Source organism: Micrasema longulum, unplaced genomic scaffold, assembly GCF_059751315.1.
Source record: "Micrasema longulum isolate JH-2025_06_02 unplaced genomic scaffold, ASM5975131v1 h1tg000411l, whole genome shotgun sequence".
NCBI classification, from domain to species: domain Eukaryota; kingdom Metazoa; phylum Arthropoda; class Insecta; order Trichoptera; family Brachycentridae; genus Micrasema; species Micrasema longulum.
Window position 1 is genome coordinate 727,275 of NW_028277611.1, and position 26,022 is coordinate 753,296.

General features: G+C 31.2%; 1 protein-coding gene across 1 annotated transcript in view; it reads left to right on the forward strand.

The window, feature by feature from the left end:
• Positions 1-26,022, forward strand: part of Pgant9 (polypeptide N-acetylgalactosaminyltransferase 9) — a 647,455-nt gene that overhangs the window by 78,787 nt on the left and 542,646 nt on the right. Inside the window, exon 2 of the mRNA XM_088226146.1 lies at positions 5,145-5,212. The gene's annotated coding sequence lies outside the window, so the exon portion shown is untranslated. The remainder of the gene's footprint in view (positions 1-5,144; positions 5,213-26,022) is intronic.

Below are 26,022 nucleotides of genomic sequence, written 5' to 3' on the forward strand. Positions count from 1 at the left end.
TGCCTGGGATATTCTATCGATTCATTGAATACTGTTTATCTTTTATAAAACAAGCTCTTTTGAATTCCAGAGTCTCACCTTAAGAAGCCAGAAATCATCTGCAATTATCGTTTTTTATATTTATTTATTTAATCATTATTTTGTTTTTTACAAAAACATAAGAGGTTAAACAAAGTATTCAAACAATATACGATAATTACATAATAATGAAATACAAATCATTAGTAAAAATAGTAAGCAAAAAATCCTACAAAGCCATGACTGTTCAAGGTTATTACAAGAAAATGTAAATGAATTTAAATTTTTGCTCCTATAATAGACAGTTACAATATTTTTATGTAACATAAGGAAAAGAAAGTAAAATATTCCAAAAAAGATTTTATGTTATTTTTTTATAGTAATTGAAAAAGAAAATAAAACATATTAAAAAAAACATAAAAATATTATCCTTATATATATTTGGATAATTAATATAGCGCTATTTTTGTGAAAATCACCTCAAGGGCGCTTATTATTAAAGGGCAACAAAATATATCATAGAAAAAGAGTTCATATCTTAAGTTTGAATCCTGAATAGTGCGTGTTTTTTAAAAGAAGGAAAATTTCGGAAGTTTGAAAACAATCAATAAAAAATAATAAAAATTTTTGGTCCTATAATATATGTATGTTTCTGTGCAAGCCTCGTTTAACAATGTGGTATTTCTAACACACGATTCCTTCTAAAACGTTTAAATCTTAAAACGGTCGTTCATTCGCTTATTTAGGCTTTCATTATAATTTCAAAGTAAAAGATTGTGAACATAAATTAACAATTCGTATAGCTTAGTTTGTATTATTTGGAACAAAAATATTTTGCACTAGACACCAAAGTTCCTTTAAAGGCTTAAATAAGATTCCTACGTGCTCTTAAAGTTAGAAAACGTGTTTCGCAAAGTTAAGCGCTCACCATGATTCATTGCAATGAAGATAAGTTCTGCTTACTTGAAATATTAAATGAAACTATTTATTTATTTTATTTTATAAATTTATTGCATGGATAAGTAAACATATTAAATACCGTTAAATTAGCATACGAAATATAAGGATAAAACCTGAATCTTATTTAAAAATATGTATAATTTATTTGTCTTTGGTTCGCAGCAGATTTAAGTGATTCGAAAATTTAGAACTAACATGATTTACGGAGGGTTAAAAAAAAGTTTTGAGTTATTTAACGGAATATGTTTACTACCCGTAGTTGGTTCCAACTGGAAACAAACGGATATCCCGTAACTATCCGGTATCCGGCCTATCCGGCCTAATTTCAGTATCCGGCTAGATACCGGATGGTATCTTTATATGCGCTGGATACCTATTATGAAACTGCGAAAATTTCATTGAAACAACACGACTAAATTAATTTATTAATGTCGGCCGTGTTTGGAGAAAAAAAGTAACCCTCATTGTTGGAAAAAAATGGCGTTTATGCATTAGAACCTTCATCAGTGTTCAGTGTACACTTTAGAAAAAAAACTTATCTAGCGAATAAAAAATGCTAATCAAAAATAATTTTATGATTTAAAATATTGCGCCCTGAGTGTAAAGCCAAAGTAAGTGCTAATTTATAATTTTTTCAGCTGTTATTGCAAAAAAAACCCGTATCCGGCCAAAAAATTGTCTGTTTTATCATTAATTCCAATATCTTTCTGCAGGGAACGCTTGGCCTTAATTTCTTATATATAACTCCTTTTAACATTTTTTTTTCAGGCCGTTCTGAGGATTTTTTGAAAACCCTGCCATTTTGGCTAACCTTAGTTTGTTAGTTTGTTCCGGATGAATAGCTCGAACAACGTCAGCATTTACTAATATTTCTCTACTATAGCATTTATATATATGTATATATATATAAATATAAATATTTAACCTTTAGTGTTACCGATGGGAAAGCGTATTTGTAGTCCTAACGCTCTTATATACATTCGTGAAAAATTTCATCTCTCATCAGTTCATGGTTTACCCTCTTAATTTCCATTCATAATTCCCTCTTCTTCTCTACTCATCTAGTGTCTGAGCGGCTTGACTGTAGAATCATCTCTCATCATCAATCATAGATGTTTTTAAAGTTGCTCTTTTTAAATCAAGCCCTAACAAACATATCTTTTCTCATACTCCATCTCTCTGCTTTTCTTATATATTTTTTTTATTTTATTTATTTTACAGAAACATAGAGTTAATAATGCTTAAATTAAATAGTAAGAATAATGTTGGAAGACAGATCAGTGAAGTTTTTAAATAAAAATAATACATAATTATTAAATAATGGTACATTTTAAAATGTTCGCGTGCGTATATAAAAGGTATGTTTGTGTGTATTTTTGTGAGAAAAAGTAAAAAAAAACCGGATTGTGATCCCATGCCAGTATTGTGGACTCAAGGGCCAAAGGTCTGAGGTTTAAATCCCACTTTACCACAACTCAATTTCCATTTTTTCAGCACAAGTTATTTACGACTTATAGGAAATGGTACAAAAATTTAATTATTTGAGTAAATAATACGAACTCAAGTATTTCTATTCAATAAAAAAAATGTGGTCAGGTATGTGTAAGCGTATGCAACATCAAAAAACAAGTTGGAGTGTATCGCAACCGGATACGCTCCCTTCTATTTTCATTATCTTATTCTCTTTAAAGACTTGTTTCTATATTGATTAATGTATATAGAGCAAGTTTTTTTTTATTATATTGAAAACATATTATACATAATTATATACAATATTCCCAAGGAGTTTTTTTAAAAAAAACTCATTTAGGGACATACAGATAATAATTTTTTTAGAGACGTTTTTAAATTTTAAACTATAATATTATTTAACAAAAGCAGAAAAATTAAAATTATGATATACTACAAATTAAAAAGGGTATGAAAAATACTTGAAAATAACAGAATAAACAGAATACTAGGCATGGAAATAAATTCAAAATAATGTTTACATTATGCAATCTGGGAAAGAAAATTGAAAAAGTTTAAAAATTACATGGATGTATATATACATACTGAACTAGTACAAAATAAAATCATTTTTTTTAATTAACAAAATATGCGCACACCCAATACAGGTTAATTTTTTTTATCAAAAACGTTGAAAAAATTGAAATTATGTATACAAGCCAAAAAAAGTATATAAAAAGAAAAAAACACAAATAACATTTAAATAGTATTTTAATTTTGTATTTTTTTTTCAATTTTGATCGCAAACGTTATAAAGACAAAATGATAGGGAAATTTCAAAGCAGTACGAATGTAGAGGAAGCCAAAATGTATGTAAATATAGTGTTACATTGTGTTCTTTCTTCTTTGATTTTCCCTGATGGCGGGTGATGGTTAGTTTTTTTTGTCAGTAATTGACAAATAATTATTAATTGTGTTTAGAATGTAAATTTACTTGATTTTTTAGGAATCAATACGCGACATAAATTAGCAAAAAAAAAATAGAATACATATTGTTTTACGGAAATCACTAGTATTATCAACATAAAAGTATCTGTTTGAAATACTCAATAGATAACATTTTTTTAATCTCATGGCAGTCATAATTATTATTTAAATTCACCAATACCTAGACTACACGGGCTAGTTAACGAGTATACTAAAATTGATATATTTCAACAATGTTTGAGAATATCCAAATGCTTGCTGACTGATGACATGTCATAAGCCCTGTAAATGCGTAGACTTTCATATTCCCCTCTCAAAAATGTTTTCTCTCTCTGTTGAAATAAATTTGATATATTTTGTTTGTCTTTATTTTTTATATTATTTTTTTTTTCACAAAATAAACAGATATTAATAATAAAGATAATGTGAACAATTAAAGGTTAAATATTTTAAAGGCTAAAATTTCATAATATTTTTTTTTATTTACTAAATTTTTCTTTATTTTTTTTGGCTATCAGTATCAATATATATATATATATTCATGTGTATGTGTATATATATACGTGTCTGTATGTATGCATATGCGTGTGTATGTATGTGTGTATATTTATAAATGTAAATTAATTTAATATCTTACTGTATACGGATACTCATATACCTGTGAGGGTACATATATTTTAGCTTATTATTGTTTCTTTAAGTCTTTTTTGTGTTTTTCTAAGCTTTATATATAAATATGGAATTAAGTTACGCTTAGTGTGAAAATAAGGATGGAAATATCATTCTTATTATAGTGGTAGAATACGGATGTGAATGTCATCCTTATACTACCACTATCCCTAGACGTAACTTAGACAGGAAGTTGAGAAATATGTTTCATATATAAGAATATAAATTTAGTTTCTTAAAATCCTTTCTCGTTTTATTGATGTAGGTATGTTTAATTTTTTTTAAATTTCTTTAAAATTTTTACACAACAATTGATGTAAAAGTATGTACGGTAATGTTTAAAATAAATAATACACTGACACTCCGGAACGTGCCTGTTGGCTAGTGGAGTGGTGTAGCCACAAATAAAAATAAAATTATATTGAATGAACCTATCGTATAATCATTTGATTATGTATTTGTATTTAATATTGGATTAAATAAATAAATAAAATAAAATTTATAAGATTTATAAGTAAGGCCCTCTTACTTTTAACTTTATTTATGTTGTAATGCTGAACTTAAATATGTTGCTAATAAATGTAAAAGCCCATAGAACGTATATATATAAATTTTATAAGCTAACCTTTAAATTGTTCAATTTAACATATTTGACTATGATAAACAAGTTACCGGGTTCGATTTCTGACTGAATTGAGAGAAGCTAGTGTAGAATATCAGAATTAAACAGAATCTTATTTTTTAAAATACCATATAATATTTTACAGAATCTTTTATTTTCTCTTTCTTATGTTACTTAAAAATATTATAACTGTCTATTTATTATGGGAGCAAAAATTCATTAAAATTTTCTTGTATACCCACGAAAAGGCCATGCCTTTGTGGGATTTTTTGTTTACTATTTTTCTATTAATATGTATTTCATTGAAATGTTATTATGCTTTGTTTTTTAAAACTCTGTTTTATTTTTATGCTTATTGTAAAAAACAAAAAATAATTAAATAAAAAAAATGTGTTTTCCTGAACGACAAGATAATAATTTAGGTATTCTTTTATTACAGAGGTCTTTACGCCGCGTCATTGGGATAAAAGGAATACATATAAAAAAAAGCAGAACAACACATAAAAGGTAAACACTTTTCAGTCATCCTTTAATATTTTTGTTAACTGAGTATTCTTTTGATTTTTTATTGAGGAAAACTTTTAAAATGAATTTTAAAAAGGAATTTAAAGAAAACTGGCCAGGTCAATTTTTAGCAAATCTGAGATTTAAAAACAAAAAAAAAAAACAACTCTGTCCACTTACGTATATCTCAATTTTACCATCTACCACTGGAAATTTTGTCAAAATCAAAGCACTTCTATTTCTGATCATTGCTAATCCTATCAACGAAAAGCAAAATAAACTTCCGAAATTTCAATTCGTAAACAAAATAACTACGCTGTAATTTATTTATTGTGTATGTAGACGATTAGTAGAAGTCCATATAAAATTTGGTAATATATCCAAAATAAAACAAGTGTATTGGATTATAATTCTACTTTATTTTTTATAAAATATACAAAGGGTATATTGTGACGCGTTTCGTCTTGTCAGGACATTTTCAAACAAACATTTATTTTGGAAACTTTAACAAACGCTGTAATTGATTGACTTTTTATTATTTTTTCTGCATATCCAATTTCCAGTAGTAATGAACTTTCTCATTATTTATAAAGTAAAATCAAGTTATTTTAATCAAAAATTATACATTATTTAAATGTTTTTTTAAACAAGTTCAGGTTGGTGACGCAGATACATTACTTTTTTTTATATACGCATTTTCGTAGAGAAAATTCGATCGAGTTTTATCAAACAAACAAAACTGTATTCTTCCCTCGCCTAGATACAGGAAAAATTTTCACCATCTCTGATATAATGTCTGCCATTTTTTGTCGTTGGTTGGGGTAAATATTTTTATTTTTAAAATCTGGCGTCATTTAAGTCAGTAGATAAACGACTTTACGGATTTAAAGTTGAAACCTTTGCGCATTACCAGTGGAAGCCAAAAATGTACTCGAGTATGCTAATCGCCTCACAGAGTATACAATGTGATAACTCATTAACATGCACTTTAAGCCAAACAAAACTTTTTGCTACTGAATTGTCTTTGACATATTTGTATTTTGAGACTTAGGTAGGATTATATTGTTATGTCATGTTGTGGAGTGGTGTAGTGGGGAGCTATATGGCGCAAATCACTTCTATACTGATATATTTTACCGTTAACCTAAAACTAAATATGTGTATATTAATTGATAGCAATATTTTTAAGAGATGGAAAATTTTTTGAGAATACGGAAGTCGAGGCAATTTCAAGGCTTATGATCTGTCATTGGCTGGTTTAGTTGGCCGCTTTTAACACGATGTAACATTTACCATTTTGTCTATGTTTAAACATCTATATTTCCTCAACTCTTCCATTTGTTGACTTTTGTGTAGTATTTATAGACGCGGGTGAATTATTTCACTTCCCGGCAACCTCTGATTTGTTTTTCAATGTTTATACTTCTTATACCAGTTTAAACAACAATGTTTTCTCTCTCAAGATATTGCAATTAATTTAAATCCTAATAACTCTCTAGAAAAGAAATCCGGCCTGTCTACAAACATTTGGATGTACTCAAAATATTGTTGACTGCATATACATGTATTTTTTAAATCTCACACGACGGCAAAGCATTATGTCTCGTGGGCAATTACAAACGATATCTTCATCGTTAGATACCGACGGGATGCTTAACTTCTACACTATCTCCATCTACCTCGGTATGCTCTACCGATTTGACATCTCTGACGTCATAAAATCAAATCCAACTGATAAGTGATGCCGAAACTTGCGTTCCTTATTTATATTTTAAATAGGCTTCTGTGATAAAAAAACATCCACTTCAAAACGATTAAAATTAAAATATTTCAATTAAAAAAAAAAATGCTAGCTTGAAAGTGATTTCTATACGACATTTGGTAGTTCCTTAGACCATATTGTTTACTTTTGGAATATTTCTATCTACCTATGGCTCTATCGAGATCTCGATGCGTGTTCTCAGAAATATTGAAAAAAAAAAATGTTCAATTTTTTTTTAAGTGGCAATATACTTACATCTAGATGATGCTGTATGTCAATGAGGCAGCATCTTGTCATATTATATCATCATCTCTACATGTCGCCGTTCGTTTTCAAAACTCATAGTTGCGTCAGAATTTAATTCAAAATTTACTTATTTCACTTTCGTATTTTAAACAGGCTTTAAAGAAAAAAAGTGCCCCCTTTAGGATGATTAAGATTTTTAGTAAGTTCGTAATTAAAGCAAAAAATGTTGTGAAATAAAATTGTTGACACTTTCAATGCGTAGATATATCCGCCGTGGTATACTAGAGCCATCGGTACGTACCGATGTATCTACCTCAAAATTTGAAGGTAAAGGGTTGGTAGTGTATCTTCTTGATCGTTCGGAAGAATTTATCTTCAACTATGACATCATAATGAAAGTATGTCACTTTAGTGCGTAGATATGTGTACCGTGGCGTAAGCGTCCCCTTAGTACATTTCGATGTGCCTACCCAAAACTTGAAGGTTGAGGGTCTGTAGCGTATCTTCGTAATCACTCGGGAGAATTTATCTTCAACTATACCGTCATGGTGAAGGTATGACGTCCTTAACATTCCATTGTAATCGCGGCCCTGATCATGATGAAAGGCAATTAGGGAAAGAAGTCACAGAAGATCAATTGAAATGTTATTTTCTTCAATCTTGTAACATATTAGCTATTATTGCAATACTTAAGTCATTTTCAAACCGCTAGTCATAATAATTATAATAGCTTTACTTTGACAAAGTTTGCATAAATTACGTAATAAATACAACTGCCCATTGTCTCGATGTTAATTTTCAGTAAAATAAAACAAGAGAAATGCTAATAAAATGCTTAAAAACACTCAATATTTTTTTCAATTGATTTTTAACAAAGCATGTTATGCACGCAATATTGCAGTGATTTATTTTATTTTATTTTTTAACAATTTTACTTTGACCTTTATTAAGTTTAGAGACACAGTATATAGTGACACGACCAGAAATAACCTATGCGTGTGAACCCCGACTCGTTAGAAAATCCGTGTTGAGTCGTGGCACTTGAGATGCCTTCATTTAAAATCTGACAATTAGCATATATGTTTTTTTTGTTTCTTATTCATTCATTTTTTACTACATCTGCTCCTAAGTGGAGCATTTGGACATCATCCAGGAGACCTTACCACTAGCCAGCATTCTCACCTCCTCCCGCGTCAATTCCGCGCCCCTTAGTTCCGCCGGATAAAGCCGAAATGTCGTCCTTCCAGGACGGCGGTGGTCCGCAGGTGCAATGAAGAGGCAACTTGGGTTCGAGTTCTCTCGAAGCATTCACAACACGAGTCTGTGCCATCTTTAAAAAAAAAAAAAGATATATCAAGTGTTGTTTGGAGGTAGCTGAGGTACGGAAAAATGTTAACGCGTGTGTTAAGTATCGTGTTCTTTTATTGACTGAATATATGTGACTTCTGTCTGTCATCAGAAGTAATGCATGTACATATATAGGGTAGATAGGAGAGGGGTATGCATTGTACGCAATATCTGACTCCAAATCAGAAGGTTACGTGTTCAGATCACGTCGGGGTCATCACTTTGAATTTAGGTAAAGTACGGAGAAATTTGATTGCGTGTGTTTAGTAGTGTGTTCTTTTATTGACTGAATATATGTGACTTCTGCCTGTCATCAGAAGTTATGCGTGCACATAGTGTTGGTAGAAGAGAGGTATGTATTGTTCGCAATATCTGACTCTAGACCAGAAGGTTCTGTGTTCAGATCACGTCGGGGTCACCATTTTGGGGGAAGGTGAGGGACGGAGAAATTTAAATGCGTATCTTTTGTAGCGCGTTTTTTTATTGACTGAATGTGACTTTTATCTGTCATCAGAAGTTATGCGTGTATAAAATGAAAATAGGAGAGGGATATGCATTGTCCGCAATACTTGTAACGTATGAAGACTAGTATGACAACAGACCCACACAAGAGTTAACGAGGCCTCAGCTGATTATCCCTCATGATAGAGTTGTTATAAGGAACATACCAAAAAAAGGCAACTCCCATCTAAAAAAAAAAGAAGTATGTTCCATCATACAAGATGAACATTAAAAATGCGAGTAATTATTAATGGTATTTATTAACGCAATGTTGCTTTGTTTTTCTAATAGTCTCCCCTCTTGAATATTCTTCACAAAGCAACGCAACGGGACAAGTTGGTCGTTTCTTTGTATTTTTTCTCATACATTTATAATGGCGAAACAACGCAACGCTTGTAGCTAACTTGTGTCATTAGTATCCGAAACAAAATATATGAATATTGTAAGGTTGCATGAATTATGCATAAGAAGGGTCGTTTATGTGTAATAAAGGTACCGATTACACATAATAAATTATGCATGTTACGTAGCGTGGTTCTAATAGTCGGTAAAAGTGGACACAATTCGATTGTCCAGTTCATTAATTCATCGATAATTCTCTTCGCTCAATGAATGGAGCATAAGGTACTGCATTTGTATACCAACTGCAGCGTTTTTATGAAAAACATCGACAAAAAAATACTAAATCTATAACACATAACACAAACACCACATTTTCACACGTCACTCCGTAAGCCAGCCACACTTCATATTTACACCAGTAAAAATACCAACTTATATATTGTGATGTGTACGTAATCGGTGTTGTGTTAGGTTTATATCTTTTTTTTTTGTAAAAAATCATTGTAAAGGGTGGTCTAACTATGACAAAAATTTCAGGGAATTATCTTAATTTTTTGTTTATTGATAGAAAGATCTATGACAAAATTATTATGTGTGAAATATTGTTAATTTGGTACAACGCAAATTAATCTTGTGGATTTCATGCTACACAATTTAATATTGTTGATTTGGAGCAACACAATTGAATATTGTGGATTTGGTGCAACATAACTTAATGTTGTATCAAGGTTTCAGTACAAAACAATGTAATTTTGGGCAACTTATTTCAATATTGTTGGTTTAGCGCAACATAATCAAATATTGTTGATTTGGTGCAACATAATTTAATATTGTGGACTTGGTTCAACACAAATTAATGTTGTTGATTTGGTGCAACACAGTATCCAGACCAAAATAACAAAAATAAACAATTACTCTCACTGTCACTCCTGCTGCAATGTCATTTTATAAAAATCTCTCTCTCTCTCCTGAAAAAAATGAAGTTAGTTTTGTGAAGTGTGGTTATGAAACAAGAAAACACATGTGCCACCTGCCATGTTTTAATGAGAATCGAGGAGAAGACAATAATAAAAATGCTTTGCAATATTTATGGCACACTCTTAAAAATACTTTCACTTGGTCTAAGACAGTATGCTTTAAAACAGCGGTTTCCAACCTGGGAGTCGTGAACTTTTGTTAGGGTAGGCGCCAAAAACTTTTAAGAGAAAAGTATTTTTTACACCAAAATATCTACAAATACAATAAAAGCAATCGCTGAGATACTCAACCCCCACACGGAAGGTTCCGGGCTTGATTTCCGGTGAGAACACATAAATTTAATATTAAATTTTCTCAAGCCTGGGTTTTCTGTGATGTAATGCACTGCTGTAATTGGGTCTTCTAGAATTTTGTGATGCAAAAAAACGTATCGTAGTGAAACAAAAAAAAATTGTGGAATTTTGGTATACTTTTTACGTATTTTTTTCAATCCCTATTAAAAAATATATTGTTTTTTATAATTTATACCGTGTTTATATTCTTTTTGTATTTTGGTAAACGCCCATAGGGCTTTTAACGTTTTTTAAATACAGTAACAAGTTTACAAAAAAAAAAAAAAATATTAAGTTATAAAAATACAAAAATTAAGTTTTAAATATTATATGAGAAAACATGATCCGCATTTTTTTAATATAAAAAGCAAACAATGCAAAAATAAAGTAAAGTCATAATATATCTAAATTTATTTCAACAGAGAGGGAAAACATTTTTGAGAAGGAAATATGGAAGTCTAGGCATTTCCTTCTCAAAAAGGTTTTCCCTCTCTGTTGAAATAAATTTAAATGTGAACAACTCCATAGGGAGGAAATCCAGCCAGTCTGCAAGCATTTGGACATAATCAAACATTGTCATAATTTATCTTTCACTTGCCAAACATAAGAGTCGACTCTTTTTTGGCAAACTAAACCTGATTTTTTTCCCTTCATTTGTGTTATATATTTTATAATATTATTGACCTTTTCTACTCAGCAATCACGTCCTAATGATTTGTTACTGATAACCTAGTAGGTATTTTTTCTGTATATTTATATAAGTAATAGGTTGGTTGGTTGGATGATCACCAATTTAGTAAATATCCATTCTGATTGATGGTTGCGGCCATATGCCGAAACGGTCGGGGGATCGCTAAACAGTTTACGATTTATCAAATTATTATTATTTATCATTTCGTGTTGCTAACGGAAACCGGTAAACATGATCATTCACGATAATAGATACTCACTGTAATTCTAGGGAAGTAAGTAAAGTGCATGTAGAAAAAACTATGAGGATTTTTTTTTTTAGAATGCCAAACTGGTGGCTTTGTGGTAAAATGGGTAAGACACTTGCCTCACACACAGGAATTTTTCAAAATTAAAAAAAAATATCCTAAAATTGAGAACATTCGAGTATATACTAGAGTATGCAATCCATTCTCAATACATACCAAAATATACATAACAGATTGATTAAATAGGAAAAAAAACAATATTTTAATTTGTCCAAATGCTTGTAGACAAAATACTAGATTTCACCCCCTCGGGAGTCATTAAGATTGACAAATTACAACGAAGATGAAAAATACCTTAAATAAGGGAAAATGGAAGTCTAAGGATTTACAGAACTCATGATCTGTCATTGGCTGGTTTAAGTGGCCACCTTATGCACTGTGTAACATTCACAATTTTGCCTATGTTTAAACATTATAAACTAACTATACCATACACTATAAACACTATTAGAACACTTTAAACAAACATACAACGAGCATATAGATAGTACAGTAAATAAATCACTGAACTTACTTGGCTTTATTAACAGAATATCCTCTGATTTTACTAATGTCCGCACAATCAAAACTCTTTATTGCTCAACTGTTGGCCCTCTTCTAGAATATGCCTCCGGGGTCTGGTCTCCATTCTATGTCAATCGCATAAATCACATTGAATCAGTCCAACATCGCTTGCTTCAAAAAGTAGCGTGGATGCTTGGACTAGAGAGAGGTAATTATTCTCATCCTGATATAGAGTCAATGTTAAATATTTCTAGTCTACAAAAACATAGAATTAATATTGATTCCATATTTATGTCCGGTATACTAAATGATATAATCGATGTCCCATCATTACTGGGACATGTAAAATTCAATATTCCGACTCTTAGGTTGAGAAACAATAAAGTACTGTTTATCGATCAGCATAGAACAAACTATGGCCTTAATTTTCCAATGACCCGTCTTTGTCATATTGTTAACTCAGGACAAGATATGGATTTTTTAGGTTTAAGTTTACAACAATTTAAACGAGCACTAAATAAATAGTCGAGAACTTGTCTTGATGTCCCTTATGTTTGTCAATGCTTCTTTTCTTATTTTTTTAATGTTTTAAACTATTCTTTTATTGTAACATTTAAACCCTTTAAATTGTTTACATGGACAATGTCTGTTAATAAATAAATAAATAAATAGACATTCATATTTCTTTAATTGTTCCAAAACTCAAATATTGTAATAAAACCAACTGGTACTAGAAGAAGGTTAAAAATTAGAAAATTGTTGCCTAGTATGTGAAATAATTAAGTCAGATGAATCTCTTCACCACAACAGAGGTTTTAGCTCTTTGACTTCACTTAAGTCAATAAATGGAAGAATTGAAGAAATATAAATGTTTGAACATAGGCATATAGTGAATGTTACACAATGTGTAAAATGGCCACTTAAACCAGCCAATGACAGGTCAAAAGCCATGTAAATGCCTAGACTTCCATTTCCCTTCTTAAAGTTATTCTCCGTCGCTGTTGTAATTTGTTAAAGAAAAAAAGTAATTTTAAATAAATATGTATAATAGGAAATGCATGAATGCGGGACAAATGATTGGTCTGTTGAACAGCCTACCGAGAGAGGATGTTTTTCATGCTAGATTACCAGTTTTAGTCTCTTCCTCTCTAACTATGTATCATAATGTGTTTTAGTGACTTGTTCGCCTTTGTTAACTATTGTTTAAATGGACTTTTAGTCTGTAGTCCAGTAAAACGCACGAAAAATGAGGAAATCATACGATTGTGCCATTTTTAAACGAATATTTTTTTAAATCGCGCGAAATAAAAACATAAATTAGATAGAAACAATCATTTTTAACGGTAGTTTCTATTAAAAAAATATTATCAAAAATTTTATATTTATATATGCCAAGATGAATTCTTGCTCATACTGATCATCGTGGTTTCAGATGAGACAGGGTTTAATGAACACCCAGTATAAATACATGTAATTTTTAAACATGAAAATTTTTATCATTCTTTTTTTTTCTTTTATATACTGTATTATGTATATATCATTTTGAATCCACTTCCATACCTTGTATTACGTTTATTTTGTAATTTTTTGAAACTTTTTTCACACCCTTTTAATTTGTAGTATATCATAATTTCTATTCTGTTTTTGTAAATAATTTTATAGTTTGAAATAAAAAAGGATATGCAGCTAATTATTTTGAAATACTGGAGAATAAAAAGGCTTTAAATAAAAATTTAAATACTATTAATAATAAAATAAATCTTAGTAATGGTCCCATTTTAAATATGTTCCCTCTCCCTAAATCCTCTCTCTTCTCTACCCCCGTAGCCACGCCCACTCTACCTTCACTGTGAAAAATTTATGCATGTTATGTTAGTTTGTAATTAACCTTGAAGAAGGCATAGTATTGCCAAAACTAATTGGTTGTCAAATTATAAAAAAAGATTAGTTGTACATAAAAACAAAGTAATTTTATTTTATTTTAATATATTAAATAATAATGTTCCACAGAGTAAGTGCTTAAAACATCAAAAATATTAAATTTATTTAATAGGAAAAAGTTTTTCATTATTGAATTGGGTTGATTTTGTAAAACTGCGTTTAAATTTGTGCAAATGGGATATGAATAGTGATAGCAGAATTACCAACGCAAAGAGAACAATGGAAAACGAGTAAATTAAAGGAAACAAATGGGGATGCAAATGTAAGAACGCGTACGTTGGCAAACGATTGTTTGCATTAGGCTATTAAAATGTTTTTTCACATTCGGCGAGTGTAAATACTATAACCAAAATATTTTACAGGTTAGACTCCACCTTTGAATTGTGATTTGTTTAATTATGTTTCATAAAGTCGGTTATGAATTATGTTGAATTGAGTTTACCTCGTGGTCCAATGATCAGCGCCGTTATCTACCATGCAAGTCTTGAGTTCAATTCTAAACATGAAATAATTATTTTTTAAAGTTTGTTTTGCACTAAACCAATGATCGGCAAACTCATAAGTCAAAAGAGCCAAAGATCAGCGGTATGAGAATTAAGATTTTTTTGCGAACCAAATTAATTTTCGTATAAAAAGGTTTCCTTAAATCCAACATACCTCATTATGTGGTAGAAGATTTGCGTATTTTCTCGCTATTTCAATAAAAAACTCTTTGAATTGGCGATAATTGACGAATTGTGTTTACAATTTTGATTACCGATTCCAATATATTGAATTTCTTCTGGAGAGTCTTCGCATAAAGCGCTCTTTGGTGGATGATGCAACGATAAACAAGTATCTCGTGATGATAGAAACAGAACCTTTTCTCTTTCTGCTCACACTTTTGGAACCACCTGTTGAAATTGAAAAAAAATTGTCGAGTTTAATCGAGTCTTCATCTCTGTTGTAAAATGTTAATATAAACAGCTCCCCAGGGAGTTGAATCCAGTCCTTGTCTACAAAAATTTGGACAAACTCAAAATATTGTTGATAAAATATAGTACTCATTTGTAACACTTACTGGTTTTCCTAGACGCAAGAAAGTTTTACAACAATCGAAAAGTAGCAAAAAGTAAACTAAATTAAAAATGATCGCCGCGTAAAACGACCAACAGCAAGCCGCAATGAAATGACATAAGAAATTAGCGCCAACTCTCTACTATACCACAGATAAAAAATGAACCGGGTGCGTGTTCGTAAATGCATGATATTTAATAAAATGTATCTGATTCTGGGGTGGTTCATAGTTGTGTCCGCAGGACATAGTTGGGGAGTTCTACGGTATGTAATATTTCAAGGAATTACTTAAACTCTTTCCGGACACAATTAATTGTTAAATTTTACCAGACAGTGAAAGACATAAGGTGATGGTATAAAAAAAAGAAATAAATAAACGTTGCAATACTAATACTGCTAAAATACTTATTTAAGAAAAAAAAATTAGGACTACTTTGAGAACAATTAGATCTTATTTTTGCTTCAATTTCATCAGACAGTTAATTAAAAAAGGATTCAACAGTATTATTAAGTAACGTATTTCGATTATAAGTGAGGTGTGAAGTCTTTGAGTCAGTTCAGTGAGGAACATTGAAAAATTGTAACAAATATTATTTTTTTCCTGTTTAAAAAAGAAATATTAGCGTTCATATAATTGACCCAAATATGTAAATTTTGGTAGCCATTTTCAATGAGTTGTAAATAACTCACTATTCAAAAATGGAAATCAAGTTGGAGTAGAGTGGGGTTCAAACCTCGGACCTCTGATCCGTGAGTCCGCAACACTAGCCACGGGATCCTAGTCACCCGATTAAATTATGTTTGTTCCCTTCAATATTTCACGGTTTCTGGACTGAATCCAAAACATAAGATAAAAAATAAATCTCACATTGTTGCAACAGAGAGGGAATACATTTTTGAGAAGGGAATATGGAAGTCTAGACATTAACAGGGCTTATGACCTGCCGTTGGCTGGTTTAAGTGGCCACTTTAAGCATTGTGTAATATTTACCATTCTGCCTATGTTTAAACATCCACATTTTCTCCAAGTACAAGTCTTCCATTTGTTGACTTAAGTAAAGTAGAAGAGCTGAAACCTTCATCAAGTGGGTGAGATTCATCCCGCTGAACCAATTTACCCACTAGGCAAGGCCTGAAAACAATTTTCCGATTTTATACTTTTACTTTTACCAGTTTGATTCAACAATGTTTTGAGTATGTCCAGATGTTTGCAGAATAGCTGGATTTCATCCCAAGAGAGTTATTAAGATACTATGATAGGTCATAAGCCCGGTGAATGTCTAGAGTTCCATATTCCCTTCTCAAAAATGTTTTCCCTCTCTTTTACAACAAAGGTAGATCTAAATAACTTCCTAGGGAGGAAATCCAGCCAGTCTGCAAAACATTTGGACACACGCAAAACAGTGTTAAAAAATATATCAATAAAATACGCTTGCAATTTCTTTGTGTATTAGTACAGTATCAAATGCAATATAAGATACAAATAGTAGAAATATAATTTTAAATCTAAATGTTAAAAAAATGATTCCGGAAAACTTGTCGCAATAAAAAAATTCTAAAGGTTTAAATCAATTTTACTTTCAATTATTGAATTGCATTAAATAAAGAATCATTATTTGTAATTACGATTGTCACTAAAAACGCAGACTTTCTACCTTTTTCATTAGCATGTTAAATCAAATGAATTGTTCCGTTATCTCAAATTGAAATTACTTCGAACACATTTTCTGCGTGCGAAAGCTTCAGGCTTTACTTTCGGGGCTCGTAATTGGATGAAATTAGAGTTTTCTGCTTATTCTATAAAATAGTTGAAAAGTTTCCGAGTAGATAAACCTTAAAGTTTAAACAGGATAATTAAACCCCCGCTTCTGATGAATATTCGTAATATGCGTAAATCTTTGGGGTGAAGTAACAACACCTACCCCCAGAGTTTTCTGCGCTACTGTACACTGAAGGAGAGGAGCGTACGAGTGAGTGCCTACTTTGGATAAATCTCTCGCGACAAGAACCGGAAATGGGTACCTGCTGTGTTGTTTCATGTGAATAATCGTTTCCGGCATTTTCCCGCTAAAACTTTGCGATTGTTTCTCCCGGGTGGCATTTTTCTATCGGAAATGTGTTTTACCGGCTTCTTTTCCTACCCACAAATCACCGAATTCCACTCTGTCTATTTACATTCTCGGGAATATACTGTAGGACTTAACTATACGATAACTTTTTTACTATACGAGGCGAAAAAGTTTTTTAAGCACTGAATCTATTTCAATTTCATTCTTCGAAGATAATGTTGAACTAAACTTTTGTCGACAGTTTTTTTTCTCTTATTTGACTCACGTAGTGCTCATTTCATACAAAAATGAATGCGCATATATTTAAGACGCAATTTGCAATTTGAACTGTTTCTCAAAACATAGGCAGTAAAAAGTGGTTCGAAGTGTAAAAAATATTTGTATAATTTGTAACATGTTAAATGAACATGAAATACCTAGTATCAAACGCTTATGAGGAAGTTCAGTGCTATTAAAAATTTGTTATAAAATTAGGACTTTTAACTGTACAGCGAAGTTTCCAGAAAATGTATGAAACAATAAATCAAAGTAAACTACTTTGAACTACGTCACGAGTGATTCTAAATCAACCAAGGATAGAAAATTTGTGATAGATTTCCAGTTTCTGGAAAGTTAACTCACCAATCAGCAGAACTCACGGACTAAAACTTGCGACGTCACTGGCGGAGTGATTAGAAAAATTATTACAACTTTAAAAAATCATAGCACTCATAATGCAATATACATTTTTTTTTTCAATTTGGCATTGTCTGAAATTCCTTATAAGGTAAGTGTTAGACAAATGTGTTTTTTTTATTTCAATAATTTCTCTAAAATCGTTATATTATACCGCGGATTATACATGGTTTTTCAGGGCCAGACCGCGAAACATCAGAGGAACATTCTTCAAGGTAAGCTTTAAAAAAAATCTCAATATTTTTTTTCCAAAAAATCATTAAAAAAAAATAGTTCAATCTTAAAATGTAGTAAATCCTTAATTTCTCGGACAAGCAGTCCCTCCACAAACTCCTACCCAGCCGCTTCCCCTGTCCGCGTCTGGTGCGTATCGCTTTGTTGGTCAAATACGTTTTTATCGCAAAAAAAATTGTCGGGGAGGGGTAGGGGTTTACGGAAGGGATGCTTGTCCGAGAAATTAAAGATATACTCCATTTCGAGATACTTATTTATTAATTTTTTAAATGACTTTTTGGAAAAAAATTATTTGGATTTTTTTAAAAGCTTACTATGAGGAATGTTCCTCCGAAGTTTCGCGGCCTGGCTCTGGAAAACCGTGTATACACATACGCTGCTTTAAAAACGCATATGACAAAAATGCCGTTTTCGGATTCATTATCATAATACGTGTAATCTACTTTCAACTTAAAAAAACAGTGAGCACTTGCAAGCACTTAATTACTTAATGGCCAAATTGATTGCCCAGAACTACTCTCCCCGATTGATTGTAATATCTCACCAATGCGGAGAAGAAATTTAAAACTTTTCACTTACCTAAATATTTTACAAATTTACCCATTAGTTATGCCTTACTTTAAACAATTAAATAGATACTCTTGACATCGACATCTTACTAGACTCTGCAACATCTTTTAAAAAATAATGTTTTGACGTAATTATAAACTGCACTTATCCCCTCTTACCTATCTTTTTTCTATACTCTCTCTCTATTTAAATACAACTCTTAAACAAGTAAGTCATTTTTGTGCTTAAAAATTATTCTCCCTACTCTTTGCAGTGTTTTATTACATTGCCTTTATCAAATATATAAAATAAAATAAAATGAAAAATAAAGATGTTTTTTTAATGTTTAATTTGTTTTTTTTATTTATTAAGTAATAATGAAAAATGTCGTTGAAAAATTACCATTTTCATTTGAAGTGGTATGGAATTTTTTATAAGCCTGTGTTCATAAAATTAAGAATAGTCTAGAAGAAGCGTAGAATCACATTTGAATACATCGGACTGTGTCCAATAATTCCCCCACTCCGCCTTACTTTTGCCGCTCGCATTCGCAAGTCGCCGGGTAATGTTGCTTGATGGAGAAAAAAAATATAACACAAATGAATGTTATCTCTGAACTGTTATCTCTCATCAACTTCAGGGTGCCTGGAAGAATGACTAGACAGGTGCCACCGTTTTGTGGCAACAATTCACGGACAGTGTATACTTGTAATGCAGTATTAAATAGACTTCATGAACTCGGCAATAGTTATTCCCACGTATGTGATATATTTAGTGTAGGGTATTGTTCCTATGGAACAAACCTTTTGAACTTTTTCAAAGATGGTGAATGGTAATTATATTTATTTATTCATGCATTTCAAATACAGTTTTTTGTTCACTTTGCCTAGTTGTTTGAAACAGTACTTATGATTTTCTTGTTGTTTTACTGTAGAATGTTTCATTATTTAAACTTTCTACTGAATATGCTGTATAAATTTTAGGTTATTTTTTTAAATGTGAATCTTGTATAATTTTTGATTTGATTTTTTTTTTATAAATCTTGTTTTTAAAATTCAAGTTTTTGAAAAACAAGGAAAAAAATATTAAGCCAAATATGTTAATATTATAAATGTTTGTAAAGGGCAGATTTGTCGTTTATGTTAATAAAATAAAATAAAAAATAAAATTAATGTAAGGTAAAAAAAAGTAATCTGTTGATTTCTCTAAAATTTTATTGTGCACGCGGAAACATTGATTGACACAACATAGTAGATAAGTTAAGGGTCATTTAATAAGAGTAATTGAATTGATGAACTTTGAACTTAAAATATAAAACAAATTTTATTTGACATAAAACGGATATTTTTATATCATGTTAAAAATATTTGATTTTTTAAAGATAATGTCGTTCAAATGTCCCCCACGGTGTTGTTTAATCTAAGGTCTAATATTCGTTAATTTTTTCGTAAGATGAGCAAAGTAGGGTAAAAAACTTTACTACCCTGGCAACACTAACAAAATGTCAATTTTGTTTCTTCGACAATCTGACAGATGAAAAAATAATTCAATTTTATAGTAATGCATTTGTTATATACAGATTAATTCGCAAATTACAGATGAAATGTGATTGCATCCCGTTTCTTTAAGATCCTAGCAGTATTTCTAAACTTCAAAAGAACACAACACAGCATAGTTGAATTCAAACTAGGAGTTGCTTACTGAGCGACGTCTACAAAGAAACTAATGGGTCAAAACGTAAACCTACTCATTTATGAGTAGTTGAGTCGCCTTCTGTTTGATGTGCGTATGCGGTTTCTGGATTATTCTTAATTCTATGCCTGTATTATTTACATATATTTTAAAAGCTTATCGGTGATCCAAATGAACATTTAGTGTTTTACAAAGACAAACAGTCAACAATCATTAAATAACATAATGTTGATTAGATTTAAAGACAGACCAGCGAAATATTTAAATAAAAATCATACTTATAAAATTGTGGTACAAGAATTGTGTTTGTGTGTATTTGTATGAGAGTAAGTGAACAGTTGTGAGGGTGTGTATTTGTGTGGGAGTGAGTGTTCGGGTGTGCGTAAGCGTGAGCATCATTCAATATCGAGAGGGAGCGTATCGCAGTCAGAAAGAATTAGTCTTAATTTATTTTTAAATAAATTAAGGAGCATGTTAAATATATTAATAGATGAAAAAAAGATAGAGGAAAGAGTGTTGTGCATAGTTAGTGCTACAGACTGGTAGGTGGATTAAATACTTATTTTTGTCACGCGAAAGGGGACCAAAAAAAATATTTTGGAGAGTATGTTAAATGAGTCTACTTTATTATTTAATAATTTATATGAAAAGCATAATTCAAATATACTTCGTCTATTTTCAAGCGTAAAATTTTTTTACGCACACACAAGTAAAGTTCATGGTAGATTTAAATGGACTGTATGGAATAGGATAAAGTACAAATCAGACAGGATTTTTAAACAAATTGACATGATCATTGTGAACGATTCAAGACAAAAAAAAAATGTTATTATTTTTGCGCTTTTATCATTTATCGGAATATAACTTGTTTAGGGCTTTTAAAGTATTTACTCGTTTTAAAAAAGTCAAATGAAAGAAAACGGCTTTTATTTCAAACGTAATGCCATTAGGATTATGTTTCTTTGTTTTCGCCAAAGGGTTTTTCCCCTTTTCTCCGCCAGAAACTGTGGCGGGGGTGATTGTTCGAGTCGGGCTTGATCTCGACTTCTTTTGTGTAAAGCCTTCGAATAAATATTCGGGCCAGACGGCGTGAGGGTGGGGGGCGGGTAGGACGGGCACAGAGGGGGGGATGAAGGGGAAGGGGGGACTTTTTAATGAAACGCTTTCTCAAGATGAATGTCCCGGACGACGATCTCGTTAGCAAAGATGATTTATACATTTACAGGGGTGAGGAGGGAGAGGTCGGGGTCACAGAACAGGGAAGTGGAAAAAATGTTATGTCCTTTAGCGTCAAACCATTTTATCAACGTCCTTAGATAGTCCTATACGCCTTTTAGGCTGGTAAAACGCACGCAAAATGAGGAAATCATATGTCTTTGCCATTTTAAAACGATTTTTTTTAATTGCGCAATAATAAAAAAACATTAATTAGATAAAAAAAAATACTCTTATAGGTATTTCAGTGAAAAAATATACTTAAAAGTTCTATGTAACTAAAATATAATTACTTTTAGACCGTCAGATTACCCCATTTCAAAATAAAACTAAACTTGGGTATCTGGGATCTTAATAAACCCTAATACCCGTATGCAGAGACAAACCTTAAGGTGAGAAAAGTACATTCTATTGTCTTCACCTTCGGTTTATTCTCTGCATTTAAAATTAGAAGGTACCTTCCTCACCTTAAGTTTTGTCTCTGCATACGGGTATAAGTATCGAACTATTTTTTTTCAAATTGATTTGAAGATAATAAATTTAATATGAATGTGGCTGAAGCAATTTTTTTTTCGTTTTTAAAGAAGGAATTTAAGAATTTTAAATCAAGTACATTTTTGTAACATTTTCCTTTATTTCTACGTAAAATTATGCCTTCGGTAATACTTAAAAAAATATGTTTATTGAAATATTTAAGTTGAAATTTTTTTTATAGAACTGTTTTCTCTTTTTTTCAAAAAAAGATAATTCTGGTTGTAATATTCAATTTCTAACAAAAACTTATTTAAGTTTTTTATAATCTTCATACCTGTCCTTATAGGTACCAGCAAAGGCAGGTATGAAGGTAATGAAATATTGTTAGAAATTACATATTACAACCAGAATTATCTTCTTTTAAAAAAAAGGAGAAAAAAAAGGTTTCAATAAATATATATTTTTAAGTATTACCGAAGGCATACTTTTACGTAGAAATAAAGGAAATTGTTACAAAAATGTATGTGATTTAAAATGCTTGTATTTTTTTTCAAGAAAAAAAACATTGCTTCGGCCACTTTCATGTTCAATTTATTATCTTTAAATTATTTTGAGAAATTTTATTTCAATACTTGGTCTTTATTGAGATCCTAGATACCTAAGTTAAGTCTTAATTTGAAATGGCGTAATCTGCCAGTCGAAAAAAAAAATTTTAGTTACATTAAACTTTTAAGTACATTTTTTAACAGAAATACCTTTAAAAATTATTGTTCTTTTCTAATTTTTTATTTTTATTTATTTATTATTGCACGATTAAAAAAAAAAACATTCGTTTTAAAATGGCAAAATCGTATTATTACCTTATTTTGCGTGCTATGTAAAATGTCAAATTGCACCACAAAAAAATAAGTAAATAATTGTAATGCATTTTTGTCAAAATGAGGAAAATGTGTTCTTTTTTCTTTCCTTTTTCATACAACCGAGTTCGTCCATTTTGACGATAGCGCAATAATGACATAACTTTAACACATTACAACAGAGATGAAGAACTTTTTTTCTTCAACTTAAGGACAGCTCACCATTGATAAATTCCAACAACAGACTGTTATAAAAATATGTTTTATTAACTCAAAGATAGGTAAAACTTTCCTGCATTATGATATCTTCTCTTTTCAGGAACATGTGAGGTAAAGTATTCAATTGTAGGCACTTTGAGAGATGATATACTTTTTATTTGGGTAAGCTCTAAATTAAACGTTTATGATATTAAAATAAAAATGACGTTTTTATATCAACAACCGATAAAACAACATTCCTAAATATATTTTAAATGCTAGAATAACAATTTCTATAAATTAAAAAAAAAATATTGGCAACCAATGTCGATAAACTAACGCACTCCATTATTTTGGTTACAAATATTCGTCACCATGCCCAAATATTACACTTAAGTGAACTTGGTTAAATTATTCAATTTTCTATAATTGACATTATACGTGTATTGAAATACATAATGACAAAAATATTTTTAATTCTGATTTAGAAGATCACGACAGAAAACTTTTCCTTGTTCCTTAGGGAAAAACGCAACCATAAACATCGGATTCTAAATAAGCACTGCAGTAGGCAATAAAACCCTCAATAGTACGTCAAGCGGTAGACAACATTTATTTTATTTATCACAAAAAGTGCACAAATTTTTCCATAGTGCCGAGAAAAATCAATAGCGCCGGTGAATTATATTTTCTATTCCAACAAGTGCGCCGCGCCTTATTTAGGTCGGTATGTGAATATTTAATACATTTATATTCTATTCTCTCAGTCGGGTTGCTGTAAAAGCACTGAACTCTGTCTAGATCAACTCTAAAATAACCTCGGAGTGCCTACGGGCGCTTAATTGTGTCGGTGGGTATAACAGTGTGACATTAATTTAGGTACCTGGACACTCAAACATCGATGGTGTAGAGAAATCTTTTGTTAATAAAAACAGTCGGTTTGACTTACCGCAGTTTTGTTGCAGGGTAGCGTGAAATTAAATGAAAGATTTACTTACATTATTCTGAGATTTGATAGATTATATGATAAATACAAAGTATTCAAAGATGTGATTAAATTAAGTACAACACTGAATGAATTAACCGTTACACGAATTTAAATGATGTGGGTATTTGTAAGTTTTAGAAAGACAGAGAGCAAAAATCAACTGAACCGAAGCAAACCGGGCACACGCAGATTCTGGCGAGGTTCGATCGTGCTGACGTCGGGCATTTCCGGTGTGTCTTGAGCTGTGTTTTTTTAGTGTTAAAAATACGGTGAAAGTGGGTGCCCATAACGGTAACGAGGCAGCTGATGAATCAGCAAGGCTGACTGCTGAGGCAGCCCCAATAGGCCCGGAGACCTACTGTGGGTTGCTCAAATATGCTCTTCGTAACGAGCTTCAGTCATGGATCAGGAAACAGAGCGTTATGCTCTAGCAAAAAGTACCCGGTCAGCAGAGAGGCTCTTTATAGACCAGGGCTAGGAGGGAGAGATTTGCGAAATGTTAACTCTCGCCTTCCACACAGTAGCCAGACTCTTTATAGGGCTTGGAGGGCGAGAACTATTCACAGGGACCCGTCACAATAGATTTTCACAGGTTGCAGTTAGTGATGATGTTAGCCTTCGAGCGACTGTTTGGCCGTATTTCAAGCGACGTGGACGGTCTATCGGAAGTATTATTCGAGTCAATTGCATTTTATTCGGATAAAAATGCAAATCATTTTTCAAAATGCGCCACAAAGTGGTTCCACTGATGCCTAAATGGTTCGGTTCCGGTTCTCGGCAACACTTATCGCTTAAATCAGCTCATTGACATGTTTTTAACGCTAATGAGCGGCATGTGGACGATCTTCTACTGTCCTGTGCTCAAGAAAATTCGACACCTAACGATAAATACTGTTGTCAGACGGTGTTTGTTAGCCACGATAATTTCGACGATATGCACGTTGAGTTAACATAACTGAACGATTATTTTCAATGGACAGCGTCACTATTTCGGAGCGTTCGTTCAGTGTGACACGATTCGCGATTAAAATTGTACTAAAATAGCGTTTTGAAAACATGTTTATACAAGTCAATCGGTTAATAAACGTCAAAATAATTCAATGTTTACACACCGACCTAAAAGACGGCGCACTTTTTACATATTATATTATTGTAGTTTACTTAATTTATTGAATGTTTATAAGGGTAAATTAATGTTTAACTAGTTGATAGTAAATAAGTCAAATTTCTCACACACTAGTCTACAAAAACAGTTTCTGAAAAAGGAGGACCGTCATTATAACAGAATAAGACACGAAAATGATGGTTCTGTCTGTGCCCATACAAATTAGTTTATTGTGAATTAGTTGACAGTTTTTATATTCTCGAATGTATAAACTATAAGGCACCCAATAATTGAATACCCCGCGATGGTTTATGTGTGTGTAGCCGCACGAAATGTGTACTAATTACTTTTCAGAAACTCTCACCCTCAATTATAATGTGTAACTAGGCCAATTATCTTCCAATTAACATGATCAGAATTCTCAATTATCGTAGAAACCGAAATGTACGTTCGATGTTCACGTGGAAGCCACACCCAGTGGGGATATTGGCGTTTGAACATATTGTAATAAGATTTTAATCAGAAATTAATTAATGAAATAAAAGACAGGTGATAAATCAATAAATTTGGAATAACACGTCACCGATTTCATCGGTTTTACGTAACTTTCAAGACTTAAATCATTATAAAGAATAGTAAAGATATAATTCTTTGGGATTGTATTTATATTTGTAATGGAAGATATCATATATTCTTGTTATTCCTAAACTTGTAGATAGGAATTAACGCTGAATAAGCTCTTTATGTTAC